The sequence below is a fragment of the Somniosus microcephalus genome, chromosome 27 (assembly GCF_052327205.1).
Source record: "Somniosus microcephalus isolate GS21.2 chromosome 27, FLI_Smic_1.0, whole genome shotgun sequence".
Lineage (NCBI taxonomy): Eukaryota > Metazoa > Chordata > Chondrichthyes > Squaliformes > Somniosidae > Somniosus > Somniosus microcephalus.
The window spans coordinates 41905205-41923029 of NC_141013.1; the positions used below are offsets into that span (position 1 = coordinate 41905205).

A 17825-nucleotide genomic window follows, 5' to 3' on the forward strand; every position below is an offset into this window, starting at 1 on the left:
GGTCACCTGGTTACTGGTGACGTCAGTGATTGACATTTCATCTGTCAAGAGCTTTTGACAGGTGAAAAATCAGCGTTTCACAGCTCTGTGAAGCTGTCAAACACTGACAGTCTGTCTTCTAACTTGAGTCCTTCTACTCAGACTCAGTTAGAGATCTCTCCAGACCAGAAAGCAGAGGCTGCAGCTTTTGACAGTTCAGCGGCCATTCTGCTTTCTGTGCCGGTGAGCTGAGGGACTCCCGAGAACTGAAGGGAGGAAGCCTGCAGGAGAAAGTAAAGGTAAGTAAAACTTATTAAAACACTTTACACTTACCTCACACACTTACCTCTCCACACATGCACCCATCACTCACCTGCACAATGGACATCTCGACCCCTCCAACCCCTTCAGACCGACGGTCCGCCTCGCTAACTTGGTGTGGTTCGGAGCCATCGGGAAGCCCACACTTCAGGGCTAAAAATAGGGATTAGGCAAAAAACTGCCTGTTAACTACCTGTTAACAGGCAGTTAATTGGCACTAATCCCCTTCCCACCTCGGGGAGGCGGCTCCCAGCACAGGTCAGATACCCGCCTCCTGGGACATTGGCATGGAGGCGGGTTGGGGGCGGAATGGGTTCGTGCCCCCCGATTCTGCAATTTTCCCATCACTCCCGCCTCCACGGGGCTTGGAAAATCTAACCCATAGAGTTATACAGCCCAGAAAGAGGCCCTTCGGCCCATCGTGTCCACGCCGACCATCAAGCCCTGTCTATTCTAATCCCATTTTCCAGCACTTGGTCCATAGCCTTGTATGCTATGGCATTTCAAGTGCTCATCTAAATGCTTCTTGAATGTTGTGAGGGTTCCTGCCTCTACCACCCTTTCAGGCAGTGAGTTCCAGATTCCAACCACCCTCTGGGTGAAAAAGTTTTTCCTCAAATCCCCTCTAAACCTCCTGCCCCTTACATTGAAACTATGCCCCCTGGTTATTGACCCCTCTACTAAGGGGAAAAGTTCCTTTCTATCTACCCTATCTATGCCCCTCATAATTTTGCACACCTCAATCAGGTCCCCCCTCAGCCTTCTCTGCTCTAAGGAAAGCAACTCCAGCCTGTTCAGTCTCTCTTCATAGCTGAAACGCTCCAGCCCAAGTAACATCCTGGTGAATCTCCTCTGCACCCTCGCCAATGCAATCACATCCTTCTTATAGTGTGGCGACCAGAACTGCACACAGTATTCCAGCTGTGGCCTAACTAGCGTTTTATACAGCTCCATCATAACCTCCCTGCTCTTATATTCTATGCCTTGACTAATGAAGGCAAGTATCCCATATGCCTTTTAAACCACTTTACCTACCTGTCCTGCTGCCTTCAGGGATCTATGTACATGCACACCAAGGTCCCTCTGATCCTGTCCTTCCTAGGGTTCTACCATTCATTGTGTATTCCCTTGCCTTGTTAGTCCTCCCAAAATGCATCACCTCACACGTTTCAGGGTTAAATTCCATTTGCCACTGTTCTGCCCATCTAACCAACCCGTCTATATTGTCCTGTAGCCTGAGGCTTCCCTCCTCGCTATTTACCACTCCACCAATTTTCATGTCATCTGCGAACTTACAGATCATACCTCCTACATTCATATCTAAATCATTAATGTACACTACAAACAACAAAGAACCCAGCACCGATCCCTGCGGTACACCACTGGACACAGGCTTCCAGTCACAAAAACAACCTTCGACCATCACCCTCTGCCTCCTGCCATTAAGCCAATTTTGGATCCAATGTGCCAAATTGCCCTGGATCCCATGGGCTCTTACCTTCTTGACCAGTCTCCCATGTGGGACTTTGTCAAAAGCCTTACTGAAGTCCATGCAGACTACATCAACTGCACTACACTCATCCACACACCTAGTCACCCCCTCGAAAAATTCAATCAAATTGGTTAGACATGATTTCCCCCTGACAAAGCCATGCTGACTATCCTTGATTAATCTTTGCCTCTCCAAGTGGAGACGAATTCTGTCCCTCAGAATTTTTTCCAATAATTTCCCTACCACTGATGTTAGGCTCACTGGCCTGTAATTCCCTGATTTATCCCTACTACCCTTCTTGAATAATGGTACTACGATAGCTGTCCTCCAGTCCTCTGGCACCTCCCCTGTGGCCAGAGAGGTTCTGAAAATTTGTGTCAGAGCCCGTGCAATCTCCTCCCTTGCCTCACACAGCAGCCTGGGATACATCTCATCTGGGCCTGGGGATTTATCCACTTTTAAGCCCGCTAAAACCGCTGGTACCTCCTCCCTCTTAATACTAATTTGTTCAAGTATATCACAATTCCCCTGCCTGATTTCTATGCCTACATCGTCCTTCTCCATAGTGAACACAGATGCAAAACATTCATTTAAAACCTCACCTACATCTTCTGGCTCTACACACAGATTGCCACTTTGGTCCCTAATGGGCCCTACTCTTTCCCTGGTTATCCTCTTGCCCTTAATATACTTATAAAACACCTTGGGATTTTCCTTTATTTTGCCCGCCAGTGTTTTTTATGCCCCCTCTTCGCTCTCCTAATTTCTTTTTTAAGTACCCCCCTGCACTTTCTATACTCCTCTAGGGCTTCCACTGTTTTTAGTCCTCTGTATCTGCCAAAAGCCTCCCTTTTTTTCCTAATCCATTCTTGTATATCCCTTGACATCCAGGGTTCCCTGGGCTTGTTGGTCCCACCCTTGACCTTTACAGGAACATGTTGGCATTGTACTCTCTCCATTTCCTTTCTGAAAGACTCCCACTGCTCTGATGTGGATTTTCCTACAAGTAGCTGATCCCAGTCCACTTTGGCCAGATCCTGCCTTATCATATTAAAATCGGCCATCCCCCAATTTAGAACCCTTATTTCCAGTCCATCTTTGTCCTTTTCCATGACCGCCTCAAATCTCACCGAATTATGGTCACCGTCACCAAAATGCTCTCCTACTGACACTTCTACCACTTGCCCGGCTACATTCCCTAGAATTAGGTCCAGTACCGCCCCCTCTCTTGTAGGACTTTCTACATGCTGGCTCAAAAAGCTCTCCTGGATGCACTTTAAGAATTCCGCAACCTCTAAGTCTTTCACACTCTGACTATCCCAGTTAATATTGGGGAAGTTGAAATCTCCTATTATTACCCTATTATTTCTACACTTCACTGAGATTTGCCTACATATCTGTTCCTCTATCGCCCCCTGACTGTTTGGGGGCCTATAGTACACACCCAGCAAAGTGCTTGCCCCCTTTTTGTTTTTAAGTTCTAACCATATGGCCTCATTAGAGGAACCTGCTAAGATATCATCCCTCCTTACAGCAGTAATTGACTCTTTGATTAATATTGCAACACCCCCTCCTCTTTTACACCCCCCTCTGTCTTGCCTGAAGATTCTATACCCTGGAATATTGAGCTACCAGTCCTGCCCCTCCCTCAACCATGTCTCTGTGATAGCAACAATATCATACTCCCATGTGTTCATCAACACCTTCAATTCATCTGCCTTACTCACAGGACTCCTTGCATTAAAATAAATGCCATCCAGTCTTGCCATATTCCCTTGTGCCATTACATATTTGCTCTGCCTTCCAGGCTGACTTGTTTTTTCCTCTATATTTGGCTGTGCATCACCCCCTACTATAGCTCCACTCCGTATCCCATCCCCCTGCCAAGTTAGTTTAAACCCCCGCCAACAGTACTAGCAAACCTCCCCACAAGGATGTTGGTTCCGTTCCGGTTCAGGTGCAACCCGTCCGACTTGTACAGGTCCCACCTTCCCCAGAAGCAGACCCAGTGATCCAGGAAACTAAAGCCCTCCCTCCTGCACCAACTCTTTAGCCATGCATTCATCTGTTCTATCCTCCTATTCCTATACTCACTAGCACGTGGCACCAGGAGTAATCCAGAGATTACAACCTTTGAGGTCTTGCTTTTTAATCTGCTACCTAGCTCCCTAAATTCTTGTTGCAGGACCTCATCCCTCTTTCTACCCATGTCGTTGGTACCAATGTGAACCACGACCTCTGACTGTTCACCCTCCCCCTTCAGAATGCCCTGCAGCCGTTCAGTGACATCCTTGACCCTGGCACCAGGGAGGCAACATACCATCCTGGAGTCACGTCTGCGGCCACAGAAACGTCTATCTGTTCCCCTTACGATAGAATCCCCCATCACTATTGCTCTCCCACTCTTTTTCCTCCCCTCCCGTGCAGCTGAGCCACTCATAGTGCCACGGACTTGGCTCTTGCTGCATTCCCCTGAGAAACCATCTCCCCAGCAGTATCCAAAACGGAAAATCTGTTGGAGAGGGAGATGGACCCAGGGGACTCTTGCACTACCTTCCTAGTTTACCTCCTTTAAGACGCTCCTTAAAACCTACCTCTCTGACCAAGCTTCTGATCATCTGCCCTCATTTATCGTTATGTTGATCGGTGTCAAATTTTTTGTCTTAAAATACTCCTGTGCAGTGCCTTGGGACGTTTTACTACGTTAAAGGCGCTATATAAATACAAGTTGTTGTTGTAGTATTAAGTGACAAAAAGCAAAATATGTTTCAGGACCACGCAAAAGCTGATATGCCTCATTACATCACTCAGTCAGCTCTGGACACCATTGTACTGCTAAAATTTTATTATGAGGGATTCTCACACGGATCCTGTGATCCGCTAAGCAGCAGGATTTTCCATAAAGATTCTGGAATGACCATTAACGAGCAATTAGCAACCTCAATTGCTGTTACACACGCAATCAGTTATTCGGCTTGTCAACGCTCCTTCAGGTGGAACTACAGAGCTAATGGCCAAGTTGGTGTACTCTTTTTGTGTGGGTGATTAACCAATTAGTCTGTAAATAAATAAAACTTTAAAAGGAACCTTAACAAATTAAATTAAAATTTGGTTGGCCCGGGTGATGATGCACTCCAGTCCCCGCGGGGCCCACCGGCCGCGGAAGGCCTCAAGCGTGCCTGCGGACATCGCGTGCTACATCTCCAGGGACACCCGGGCGCGAACATGGCCGCGGAAGAGGGGTAGGCAGTCAGGCCGAACGACCCCCTCGACCGCCCGCTGCCTGGACCAGTCCTACGAGGAGGTCCCCCAATCTGCCCGCTACCCTCCGCACCGGGTGACCAAAGATCAGGAGCGTGGGACTGAAGTGCAGCCAAATATTGAGGAGTAGCCCCTTCAAATAATGAAAGAGGGGCTGCAACCTCTCACATTCTGTGTATACATGAAAAACGGACTCCTTCAGGCCGCAGAAAAGGCAGGCGGCCTGGGAGTCCGTGAACCTATTTAAAACCATATTGCACGGGACTGCTCTGTGCAACACCCTCCAGGCCAAGTCCCCAATGGAACAAGGGAGGACTCCCGCGTAGCGAGCCCTCCATTGGGGACCTCCGCCTCCGCTGGGCCAAGTTGGTGTTACTTCAGACACCAGGAATTCCCATATAACAACATACATTTTACTCACTTGTTCAATCTATGAAGAACAGAATTTAGAGACCAATGAATGTTAAGAAATCAGATTAATTTTCTACACATGCTAAAGCCCTTATTTTTCAATTAGTTATATTTTATACAAAAGTTTTGAAACATGGCCTATAATCATATGAGCATAAGAATTTTAGAATGAGAAGAAGCTATTTGTCCAAACAGGTTCATTCTGTTACTTAAGAGCGTTAAAGAAAGAAGGGAAGAACTTATATTTACATAATGCCTTTCATGACCTCAGGACCACTTCTGAAATGCAGTCACTGTAATAATGTAGGAAGTGTGGCAGCCAATTTGTGCATTTCAAGGTCCCACAGACAGCAATGAAATAAATGGTACGATAGCAAAATACTGCAGATGCTGGAAATCCGAAATAACAACAGAAAATGCTGGAAAAACTCAGCAGGTCAGGCAACATCCGTGGAGAGTGATGTTTCGGGTCGAAACCCTTTTTCAAAACTGGAAAGGAAATAAAATAGATCGAAGGCAGGGCTGTGATAGAACAAAAGAAGTAAAAGAGGTATTCAAAACCAGACGAGATGGTAATAGGACAGTGGAGACAAAAGACGAAAACCGAGTCTTGGCAGATACCTGATCAAACACGAGAAGGGAAACTGAAAGTAATGATGATGAACAAGGTTGAAGAGCCAAACGGCGATCCCGTTGAAGTGAAGAGCAGAACTTCTTCAAGGCAGGCATTCCTAGAAGAGGTGTGGCAGTGAACCAAACACTAGTACGATAGCAAAATACTGCAGATGCTGGAAATCCGAAATAACAACAGAAAATGCTGGAAAAACTCAGCAGGTTTTGTCTCCACTGTCCTATTACCATCTCATCTAGTTTTGAATACCTCTTTACTTCTTTTGTTCTATCGCAGCCCTGCCTTCGATCTATTTTATTTCCTTTCCAGTTTTGAAAAAGGGTTTCGACCCGAAACGTTGACTCTAATTTCTCTCCACGGATGTTGCCTGACCACCTGAGTTTTTCCAGCATTTAATGAAATAAATGACTTGATCATCTGTTTTAGGTGTTGATTGAGGGACAAATGTTGGCCAGGGCACCAGGAGAATTCCCCATCTCTTCTTCGAATAGAGCTGTGAGATCTTTTATATCCACCTGAGAGGGCAGACAGGGCCGCGGTTTAACATCTTATCCGAAAGACAGCACCTTCGACAGTGCAGCACTCCCTCAGTACTGCATTGAAGTGCCAGCTAGATTATGTGCTCAAGTTTCTGGAGTGGGACTTGAACCCACAACCTTGTGACTCAGAGGTAAGAGTGCTACCCACTGAGCCCTGGTTGACACATTAATTAAAATTTTTAAGACCAGGAAAAGTCATTAGGCCCAACATGCCCATTCCCTTTTTTATAGATCAACCCAAGTACCTGCCTTCTCATCATATCTTTCAATCCTTTCTTTCTCCAGTATTGCACTTAATTACCTCCTGACCCATATATAGTAGGCTTCCATGGTAACTTATTCCTTAAATCTTTAATCTATGGATCAAAAGATTCCGCCTGATTTCCTTTCTTCCTCCTAACTTCCTCCCTTTTAATCTGGTATTTGAACCATTTAATTTGGTGAAGAATTTATCTTGATCATTTTGTCAAATTCATTCATAATATGGGAACCTTAATTTAGAGCAATCGTTTAACGGAATGCAGATAACTTCCATTGATTATGTGTATATTCGCTCATCTCTTCCATTCTCCAACCATTTCTTATGGATAAAAATTGTTAAATAAAAAGCAGCAATGAGTGGGATCTCCGCCATGTGGGCACAAAAAGAATACATTTATATACATACTAAAGTTCTTACAGTTAATAACAATCCTTTATATTCTTTCAAACAGCAAAATCCCTGCTATAGAGGAAGCTATAAATTAATCCTAATTTGTACCCCTACTAACTGGCGTACCAGAATCATGTCGATAGTAATAATTGGCTGTAAATCGTCTGCCAGACTTTGCAGAACTCAACTCAAATAATTGGAGGAATAAATGATGAGGTTCCTATGGTCCAGCGACACTACAAATTGGTCATCTGATTTCAACAGAGCAATGGTATCAGCAGAATAAAAATATTAGGTGTTCGCGTGATTCTAATTAAATTAATAGAGGAAAAAAGGAACTACATTTCAAATGATCAACACGTGAAAGCAATATGTCTAAATGAGCCAATCGGCTTATTACAAATGGATCTTACTAAGCATTTTAATATAGAAAGATGCATCGTTTTTGGTATATACAGTTGCTCACAATTAAAAGTGACACAGATAATGCTTTGTAGTACTTTCCAATCTCCCACAATTGTCTTTCACTGTTACAGGAACTGTTAGTGTTGAGGCTAAATGAAGGTTTTGAATTTCATGCAGTGAAAAATGACAGTATGACAGTCACATCTAACATGAATTCAAATATGTGGCAATCTCATTGACCTGAAAAGGATGTCTATGTTGTTGTCACAGTGTTTATCTCATTTGATGTATGTTTTTGGTCACTCACCAATGTTGAGTATTTCTGCTGAATGAAACGACGACAATGATGATGATAAACATTTACATCATTTTTTGAATATGTGAACAAAATATCACAGTCAGGCAACACACACACACAGCTGAGGATTATGAAGATTGCATATTTTAAGCAGTTGAAGAAACCAGATGTTCCTAGAAACAAAAACAGAAAATGCTGGAACCGATGATGATGAAAGGTCACTGATCTGACACGTCGGCCCAGAAATTCGAGTCGGGGGCTTGCCGCGCGTGTAAGCCCCCGATCTGCACTTACCTGACGCGCCAGCCGTTGAGCTTCAGGGACGCCTGGAATTGCTGTTTTAAAATGTTGACTCCCGGGCAGCGTCTGACGTCACGCCGCCCAGGAGTGCAGCCAGCGCGAAGCCTGTAGCGCGTTGTGCAACTGAAACACGCCCCTTGAGGTCTCAGTTTAATAGGACACGCCCCCAATGTTTCTCACAAGCTGCTAAGCATTTTTACATGCAAAGCAGCATTTTAAATAGGTTTTTGGTATTTTTATGAAGCTTTTGGTAACTTTTATAAACTTTTGAAAACGTTTACATTATTTTGAAGAATCTGAAGTAGTTTTAAACAGAATTAAAGCAATTTAAAGACTTTTAAAAGCCCTAAAAGAATTTTTTAAATTCCATTTATTTATTTAGCAATGTCGTCATCATACGTGTCTTCACACTGTTCCCTTTGGGGAACTGTATGAAGTGGTGGAAGGATTTATGGCCGTGATTAACGCTCATTCCGTGACCGTAACCATCTTTGAACCAGCCATTAGGGTGGTTAGTCCTATGGCGGGAGGGTTTTACGGGCTCCCACAAGCTATACAAGGAGGGGGGGCCACCCACACCCACAGACGCAAATATCCCACTGGATGTCAACCCAGAATTTAGAGCCGGAGCTCCGACTCCACTTGCCGGGACTGTCTGGAGCGGGGTTCGAAACCCTACCCCGTCTGGCCCAGCGGTGGGGATCCTACCGCTACGCCAAAGGCCCAATCCGATTAGCAACGTGAAATGGCTGGAATGAGCACAATTCACGGCATTAAAAGAACTCACAATTGAACTGATGATGACCTCAGCAATCTCCTCAACGAGGTGGAGGCGCAGCGCCTGCTCATCATTGGTAATGAGAAGTCAAAGGCGCCGCAAAAAGGACAGATGATAGCTTGGTCTTTCAAGTGGCAGCATAGGGCTCCAGTCACGGGGAGGGAAAAGGCGCAGGAAACGTATGGGTGTCACCTTTTGCACGGAGTGGGCCTTTTGCGTAGCGGTAAGCATCCCCGCCGCTGGGCCAGAAGTAGTAGGGTTTCAAACCCTGCTCCAGACAGTCCCGGCAAGTGGAGTCGGAGCTACAACTATAAATTCTGGGTGGACATCCAGCGGGATACTTGCGTCCGCGGGTGTGGGTGCCCCCCTTCCCTCAGATGGGTTGTGGGAGCCCGTAAAACCCTCACGCCATAGGACTAACCACCCTAATGGCTGGTATGAAGATGGTTATGGTCACGGAAGGAGTGTTAACGTGGCCAGAAATCCTTCCACCACTTCATACAGTTCCCGAAAGGGAACAGTGTGAGGATACGTACGACGATGACCTCTTGCGCAATGCACCTCCTTGGACCTTCAGTCGCAGATGTGAGGGGGCAAATCGTGCAATTGTTAAATTTTTCATTTTATTGACATGTAAAATGTTGGCCCAGTAATTCCCTTCCAAACGCGCGAGTACGGTCGGGGTACTTACGCGTCTGGCCGGAGGAAATGCCGGTTTTCAGCATGCACAGCGCATGCGGGGAAAACCAGCATTTCCTGTCCTCTGAACGAAGGGGTTCAGAGGCAGAACACGTGCGACTGTACAGGCAGCGCGTGCGCAGTAAAATTCGCCGCTTTCATTCATGCTTTCAGTGAGGTCAAGTCCTTACAACTTACACATGAAAAAAGCATGAGTACAGTTGCTCCAGAGGCTGCGGAGGAAGATATTTCTTATCGTGGAGCTTCTTAAAGGCAATATTTTTGTTTGGGAAAGGGAGGAAAGTTATTTTAAGAAATGCTGAGGTAAGTTTTAAAGTTTATTTTTGTTTTTTAAAACGGATTTTCAGTACTGTAGGTAGAAGGATCAATTGTGGCTATGTGAATTGAATTTGCTGTGTTTATTAAATGTGAAAATGACTCCAACATTTTTAAGAAAGAAACTTTTCATCAGTAATATATTCTTTTAAGTAATTATGTATGTATGTCTGTATATATTCCTTTGCGTGTATGTATATATTCCTTTACTTATGTGTATGAATATGTATTTAATTATGACTTTCAGAGAAAGTAACTTATTGGAAAATCATAATTAAAAACATATTCATACACATAAGTAAAGGAATATAAAACATACATACATATACGTAAAGGAATATATGCGGACATACATACATAATTACTTATTACTGATGAAAAGTTTCTTTCTTAAAAGTGTTGGAAATGTTACATTACTCATTTTAGAACGCTCATTCTCACATTCAATTCACACAGCCACAATTGCTCCTTCTACCTACCGTACTGAAAACCTGTTTAAAAAAAAAATTTAAACTTTAAAACTAACCTCAGCATTTCTTAAAATAATTTTCCTCCCTTTCCCAAACAAAAATATTGCCTTTCAGAAGCTCCACGGTAAAATATATCTTCCTCCGCAGCCTTGGAGCAACTTTACACATGCTTTTTTCAAGTGTAACTTGTAAGGACTTACCCTCACTGAATCCATGAATGAAATCGATGAAGTTCACTGCGCACGCGCTGTGCCTATGAACCCCTTCGTTCCGAGGACTGGAAATGCCGGCGTTCCCCGCATGCGCTGTGCATGCTGAACGCCGGCATTTCCAACGGCCAGATGCGTGAGTACCCCGACCGTACTCATGCATTTGGACACGAATTTCTGGCCCAACTCTGTCTCTCTCTCCACAGATGCTGCCTGACCTGCTGAGTGCTGAGTATTTCCACTATTTTCTGTTTTTATTTCAGATTTCCAGCATCCACTGTAGTTTGCTTTTGTTACCAGAAACATTTGCCTTGTCTGAAGAATGTAAATTGAATACAATCAATTGAAGATGGGAAGACAAAATGACACAGATCTATAACATGAATCCAGCTGTCCAGCAGTCTGATGCAGCTCAATTGGATCTGTACATTGTGACTTGTTTTTTCAGTGTCTGTTCCTCATTTTGTGACTCTTTTAATGTCAATGTTCTATTCTATAAGTGTGTCACTATTGTTCTTTAAAGATGTTACATGCCCATCAGTAAACTTATCCATAACCTTTCCTGCCAAATGTGATTTTTAAGCTCTTCGACTGCATGACACTGCAGCAATTTTTATATTGGCGAATGGCAGACATGTTGGTAAAGGAAAGTTAACTAACACAGAAATAAAATCAGGAGCACCAAAAAACAGGGCCACACTGCATGGGTTGACAAGAGTATGAGAGAAATGCAAAAAAAATCCTCTGAATTTTCACAAGAACCTAAAATGTAGCTGTTCAGACAATCCAAACGACCATGCTCTTTAATGGCTGTCATGAAGAAAAGCAACATCTGGTCTCCAGAGAGCGAAGGGCAGAAACAAAATGGAAAGCAGAAACAATTGAGTCGCAAGATTTCTCAGTTGCTGTTCCCAGAAAGCAACGCAGTTACTGTGCCAAACACCCAGTGATTATCATTTCTAATGACAGAGCTGAAAAGCACAGTTAACCCCCACTGAGAAGAAACATCTAATCTTGGAATAAACCTCCCGTCCCATCACTGAGAAGAAAGCCCAGCGAAGGAGGGTACAAACAACCACCAGTCGTGGTAAGTTGAGAAATTGGACAACCTTCCCCACAGTGAGCAGATATATAGGGACCCCACCATGACCCAAACTACTGAGACCCTATAATCTTCCCCTTCCCCACCACCACCCCATGGCAGATATTCCGAGTAGAACCACAAACTTGCAGGTACTGCTGCCCCTATCCACTGAGCTGTAAGTGAGCAAACCCACTGGTTCTTACCCCTCCAACCATTAAGCAGAATTTCTGGGATTGCACCGCAAGTCCCCACACTGAGGGAAAAAAATTGGAATCGTATGCTAACCCCCCCCCCCGCCAATGATTCCCCCCCCTCACTGAAAATTCCAACCAACTTAAGAGATAGCGAATGTACTCGTCAATAATTCACAAGTGGAAATGAAAACTACCAATCAGGAATCACCGAACAACTACCATTTAAAATCAATGATATTGCTCACAATATTTTTTTTGAATTACTTCAGTCTCAATCTTTGTTAACTAAGCTGAGGATATAGCTCTAGAGTAACGTTTCAGCATAGATCAGCATTAAATCTTTTGAGGAAACCACAAGACACCTGAAACTCCTGGAGGTTCATGCCGTCACTTTAAGGTGGGACTTCTGGCTGCTAGCGTATTGGCATTAACACCATTCCGAACCCCCCGCAATGTGGCCATTAGTGCACGGTGGCAGGTACCCACGCCATTTACAGTGCTTTGCCCCATGGGGAGGGTGCAGAAAAATCAGAGCAGAACTTGCCACTCTATTGAGGCAGACTGCTGTAGCTGAAGTTAATTTTGGTCCTCCCAATATAGAGGAGACTGCACTGTGAGCACTGAATACTAAATTGAAAGAAGTACAAATAAATCGCTGTTTTACTTGGAAAGAGTGTTTGGGGCCCTGAACAGTGGGAAGGGAGGAGGTAAAAGGGCAGGTGTTGCATCTCCTGGTCTTGCACGGGAAGGTGCCATGGGAAGAGGAGGGGGGTTTGGGGGTGATTGAACATAAGAACATAACATAAGAAATAGGAGCAGGAGCAGACCAATCGGCCCCCCGAGGCTGCTCCGCCACTCAACAAAACCATGGCTGATCTGATCCTAACCCCAAATCTACTTTCACTCTCCATCCCATCCGAACCCATGTGATCTCCCGGGAGAGGCGAAAAACCAGATTAAAAAACCCAATGGCCAATTTGGGAGAAAAAATCTGGGAAATTCCTCTCTGACCCATCTAGGCGATTGAAACTCGTCCAGGAGATCACTCTGTCCCTGTATTTCCTGCAGTACTTACCTTCTGTAAGAGGTGATCTCCACCCCAGCCAGGAACAGGCCCAATTTACTCTTGAAGGACTCCTAGCTGGCAACCTGTTCCTAAGGTCTCCACTAATCCCTGTGAATAGAACCATCTCCTGAAATCTAACACAGAATTAGAACACAAGAAGTAGGAGCAGGACCAGGCTACACGGCCCCTGGGCCCGCTCCGCCACCCACAGGGCCATGACCGATCCGAACCTAGACTCATGTCCGATTTCCTGCCCGCTCCCCGTAACCCCTAATTCCCTTTACTTCTAGGAAACTGTCTATTTCTGTTTTAAATTTATTTAATGATGTAGCTTCCACAGCTCTCTGGAGCAGCAAATTCCACAGACCTACCACCTTCTGAGTGAAGAAGTTTCCCCTCATCTCAGTTTTGAAAGAACAGCCCCTTATTCTAAGATTATGCCCCCTAGTTCTAGTTTCACCCATCATTGGGAACATCCTCACCGCATCCACCCGATCAAGCCCCTTCACAATCTTATATGTTTCAATAAGATCGCCTCTCATTCTTCTGAACTCCAATGAGTAGAGTCCCAATCTACTCAACCTCTCCTCATATGTCAACCCCCTCATCCCCAGGATTAACCGAGTGAACCTTCTTTGTACTGCCTCGAGAGCAAGTATATCTTTTCTTAAGTATGGACACCAAAACTGTATGCAGTATTCCAGGTGCGGTCTCACCAATACCTTGTACAACTGCAGCAATACCTCCCTGTTTTTATATTCCATCCCCCTAGCAATAAAAGCCAACATTCCATTGGCCTTCTTGATCACCTGCTGCACCTGCATATTAACTTTTTGTGTTTCGTGCACCAGGACCCCCAGATCCCTTTGTACTGCAGTACTTTCCAGTTTCTTGCCATTAAGATAATAACTTGCTCTATGATTTTTCCTGCCAAAGTGCATAACCTCACACTTTCCAGTATTATATTCCATCTGCCAAATCTCTGCCCACTTACTGCCTGTCTATGTCCCTTTGCAGGTTTTTTATGTCCTCCTCACTCACTACTTTCCCTCCCATCTTTGTATCATCTGCAAACTTTGATATGTTACACTCGGTCCCTTCCTCCAAATCGTTAATATAGATTGTAAAGAGTTGGGGTCCCAGCACTGACCCCTGCGGAACACCACTAGGTACTGATTGCCAGTCTGAGAGTGAACCATTTATCCCAACTCTGTGCTTTCTGTTAGATAGCCAATCTTCCACCCATACCAGAATATTACCCCCAATCCCATGATTTTTTATCTTGAGCAATAATCTTTTGTGTGGCACCTTGTCAAATGCCTTTTGGAAGTCTAAATACACTATGTCCACTGGTTCCCCTTTATCTACCCTGTATGTTACGTTCTCAAAGAACTCAAGCAAATTTGTCAAACATGACTTCCCCTTCGTAAAACCATGCTGACTTTGTCCTATTAAATTATGTTTATCCAAATGTCCCGTTACTGTCTCCTTAATAATGGACTCTAATTGAAGAGTGGACCAAGGTGTCACGGAGGGAAGGCTCCCTACAGAGTGCTGAAAGGGGAGGAGAGGGAAAGATATGTTCGGTGGTGGCACCACGCTGGAGGTGACGGAAATGGCGGAGGATGATCCGTTGAATGTGGAGGCTTGTGGGTGGAAGGTGAGGACAAGCGGAACCCTATTGTGGTTCTGGGAGGAAGAGGAAGGGGTAAGAACAGAAGTGCAGGAAATGGGATGGGCCCTGTCAACCACGATGGAAGAGAATCCTCGGCTGAGGAAAAAGGAAGCACTAGTATGGAAGGTGGCATCATCAGCTTTCATGAAATGGTGGTCAGTATTTTCAATTTAAGACTTTATTCTTCAAGAAAAATCTGGCCATCTGTTGGAGACAGCATTCACAGTGGTGGTGTCTTCTTTAACAGTCCAGTGTAAGAAGTTCCTTTTTTAAATTAATCATTGCCTTTGAGGTCTGATGACTAAAGTTGAATGCAATAGGTTAAACATAGCCTCAATAATACATTATACAGTACGACTTCCAGTAAGATCTTTACTATTAAGATCGAGTTTCATAAGATCATAATATATTAATGCTGTTCATTCCTGACAAGATCAGATTTCTATTAACACTTAGTTCTCTGTTGAAAATTGAATTGGTCTTAACAGGTTTTTCCTCCTATTTTTCCCTTTATCCCCAGCCCATGTAAAGGTGCAACTGATGTACCTCATCCAAGTGTAAGGCTAAACTGAGTGTCAATAGGCAATTCCATCATGCAGATATCATGGTTAAACTGAATTCTGACCTCACCCAATATTCACACATTCACATATTGAGCAGGGGTTGCCAGATCATGGCCATTAGCAGCAGCCAAGTGAAACTTTGTCTTCTCCAGCCTGGGGACGCTGAGACCAGCTCCAGTTCCCAGTGCTGGCCCTGCTAAGATCAGCTACCTCAGAAAAGACTAGGAATTGAATGTTGAGCTTTCCTGGGTCTGTCTGACTCACCACCACCGTACGCAGTGTGCTTACCATTAGGAAACTGGCCGCCTTAGGTGTTGACTAATTTTCCGAATGCCCCATTAGGTATTATTTGAATGGACTGCAAAACACTGCAGTCATTTTTTTAAAGTTTCTGGTCTCTTTCCTCCTTTGCTTTTAATATCAGCATAATAGAGGAAACATTCAGAAGGGGTAGCATGTGGGCAAGAGCCATGACTCCACAGTTGTATATCGGGTCAGTCAAAACATTGGCCCAGAAATTCGGGTCCCAACGCGTGAGTACGGACGGAGTACTCACGCGTGGAACCGATGGAAGTGCCGGAATCCTGCATGCACTACGCATGCGCGGGAAACCGGCATTTCCGATCCTCTGAACCAAGGCATTCAGAGGTCGAACGCGTGCGCGCAGGAGTCTGCGCGTGCGCGTTGAACTTCCTTTTTTTTTCCAGGTTTGCCCGTGCGTGAAGGTCTCCACTTTTTACACTTGAAAAAAGCAGACGTAAGTACTTAATTTTAAAAGGTAAGTGGTCTAATAATTAAAATTAGAATTTTTTTTCCACAGGTTTATTATTTTTAAAGACTTTACAGTAAGGTAAGTGTATTTTTAGCCCCGATTTTTTATAAAATTATTTTTTTCAAAAATTTAATTTATTGTTTAAAATAGTTATTTAAAGTTATTTATAGTTCATTTAAATACTGTGATTTTTTAAAAATTTTATTTCAAGTTTAAGTACTGTTTTGGGCGCCCGGAGTTTTCATGAGTTTGACAGGTCTTACTGTCAAACTCATGAATGAACTTTTGCATCCTCCGATTGGTTGCCCAGTGCTCACGTGATCCCAGCCGACACATCGCACTAAGTACGCCGCTGGGTCACGCAAGCACAGCGCGCTGGGAGTTGAACCGGGCCACAGACAGGAAATCCACGCAGGCCCAGGCTTCAACTGTCGGCACGCTAGGTAAGTGTAGGTCAGGGGCTTGCACCCGCGGGAAGCCCCCGACACGAATTTCTGGGCCATTATTTCAACACCAGTGCGGCATTCATTAATGACATTGGGGAAGAAAAGAAAGAGGTTATGGTGTGTGATAAGGGGGGTGGGGGATACTTATTCTGTTGGTATGACATTACTTTGTACTTTAAGCCATTTAAAATAAACAGGTTATAGGCAATTTAAAAAATGCATTAAGTGTGCATACACTAATATTGCACATTGCAATTCTGAGACTTACAACTATAATCATAACTAATTAAAAACAACCTTTGTATGGAGTCAAAAGTGTAAAAGTTGCAAAACAATAAACTGCAAGTCTGATTGCTGTAAACACGTAGCCAAGGGACATAGGGAAGGATAAGGGTTGTTTTCTGTTTTTCATAATGAGGAACACTGACGTAAAAAGGATTTTGAAATTGTGGAAATGATGTTTTAGGCAGGATATAAAGGCTCAACACGACAATTCATCATGCAACTATTGTACTTGAAAATATTATAAGGTAAATGCAGTGATCTTGCGCCCCCAGCGGGGAGACTCATTCAACAGGAGCTGGGATAGAGACAGGGCTGCAACATAAATCTCGATGCTCAGATCCACACTCCTGTCTGGCGAGGCTGTCTGCTGGGAGCACAGCATGGCTGAATAAACCCTTTTATCTTGTCATCGAAAATGATAAATGATGGGGCCACTTCTAGTCGCTTTGTATATCAATGATTTGGATATAGGACGAGAGGGAGTGGTGTTGAAATTTGTAGATGATACCAAAACAAGAGGTATAGGTGATCTCTTAGAAGTCCAAAGCAAGCTGCAAAGACATATTGGTAAGTTAGGGAAATGGGCAGATGGAATTCAATGGGGTAGAAATTGGTATCCATTGTGCCAGTTTTTCAGGTGTAAAATGGGCACAAAGCATACCAATTTAGCAGCGGGATGGTCGGCGCCAAATTTGTGGGGCCCATTTTTATAGGCATTCCAGGCAGACGCCTAATGCAGGTGTTCGGCTCCCTGAATATGTCAATTACGGCCCGAATGCCTGTAAAAGGACCCCTTTGACAAATTGGGCAGCGATGCATTAGGCCTGCCCCACTCCAGGATTTTTCAGCGGCCGCCAACCAAAGGCAAGTCTTTGAATTTTCTTTTTAAAACACCTTCCTGTGGAGCCAGGAGGAACAGGAGTGCTTCCCCCGACTACACAGGAGTCGCGATCGCCCCTCGCCCCGCCCAGGACCTATCA

General features: G+C 44.4%; 1 long non-coding RNA gene across 1 annotated transcript in view; it reads left to right on the forward strand.

Moving 5' to 3' along the window:
- The window catches only part of LOC147100148 (uncharacterized), a 43339-nt gene extending 32018 nt beyond the window's left edge, over positions 1 to 11321 (forward strand). Inside the window, exon 3 of the long non-coding RNA XR_015073842.1 lies at positions 11024 to 11321. This is a non-coding gene — a long non-coding RNA (uncharacterized LOC147100148). The remainder of the gene's footprint in view (positions 1 to 11023) is intronic.
- The last annotated feature ends 6504 nt before the right edge of the window (positions 11322 to 17825 follow it).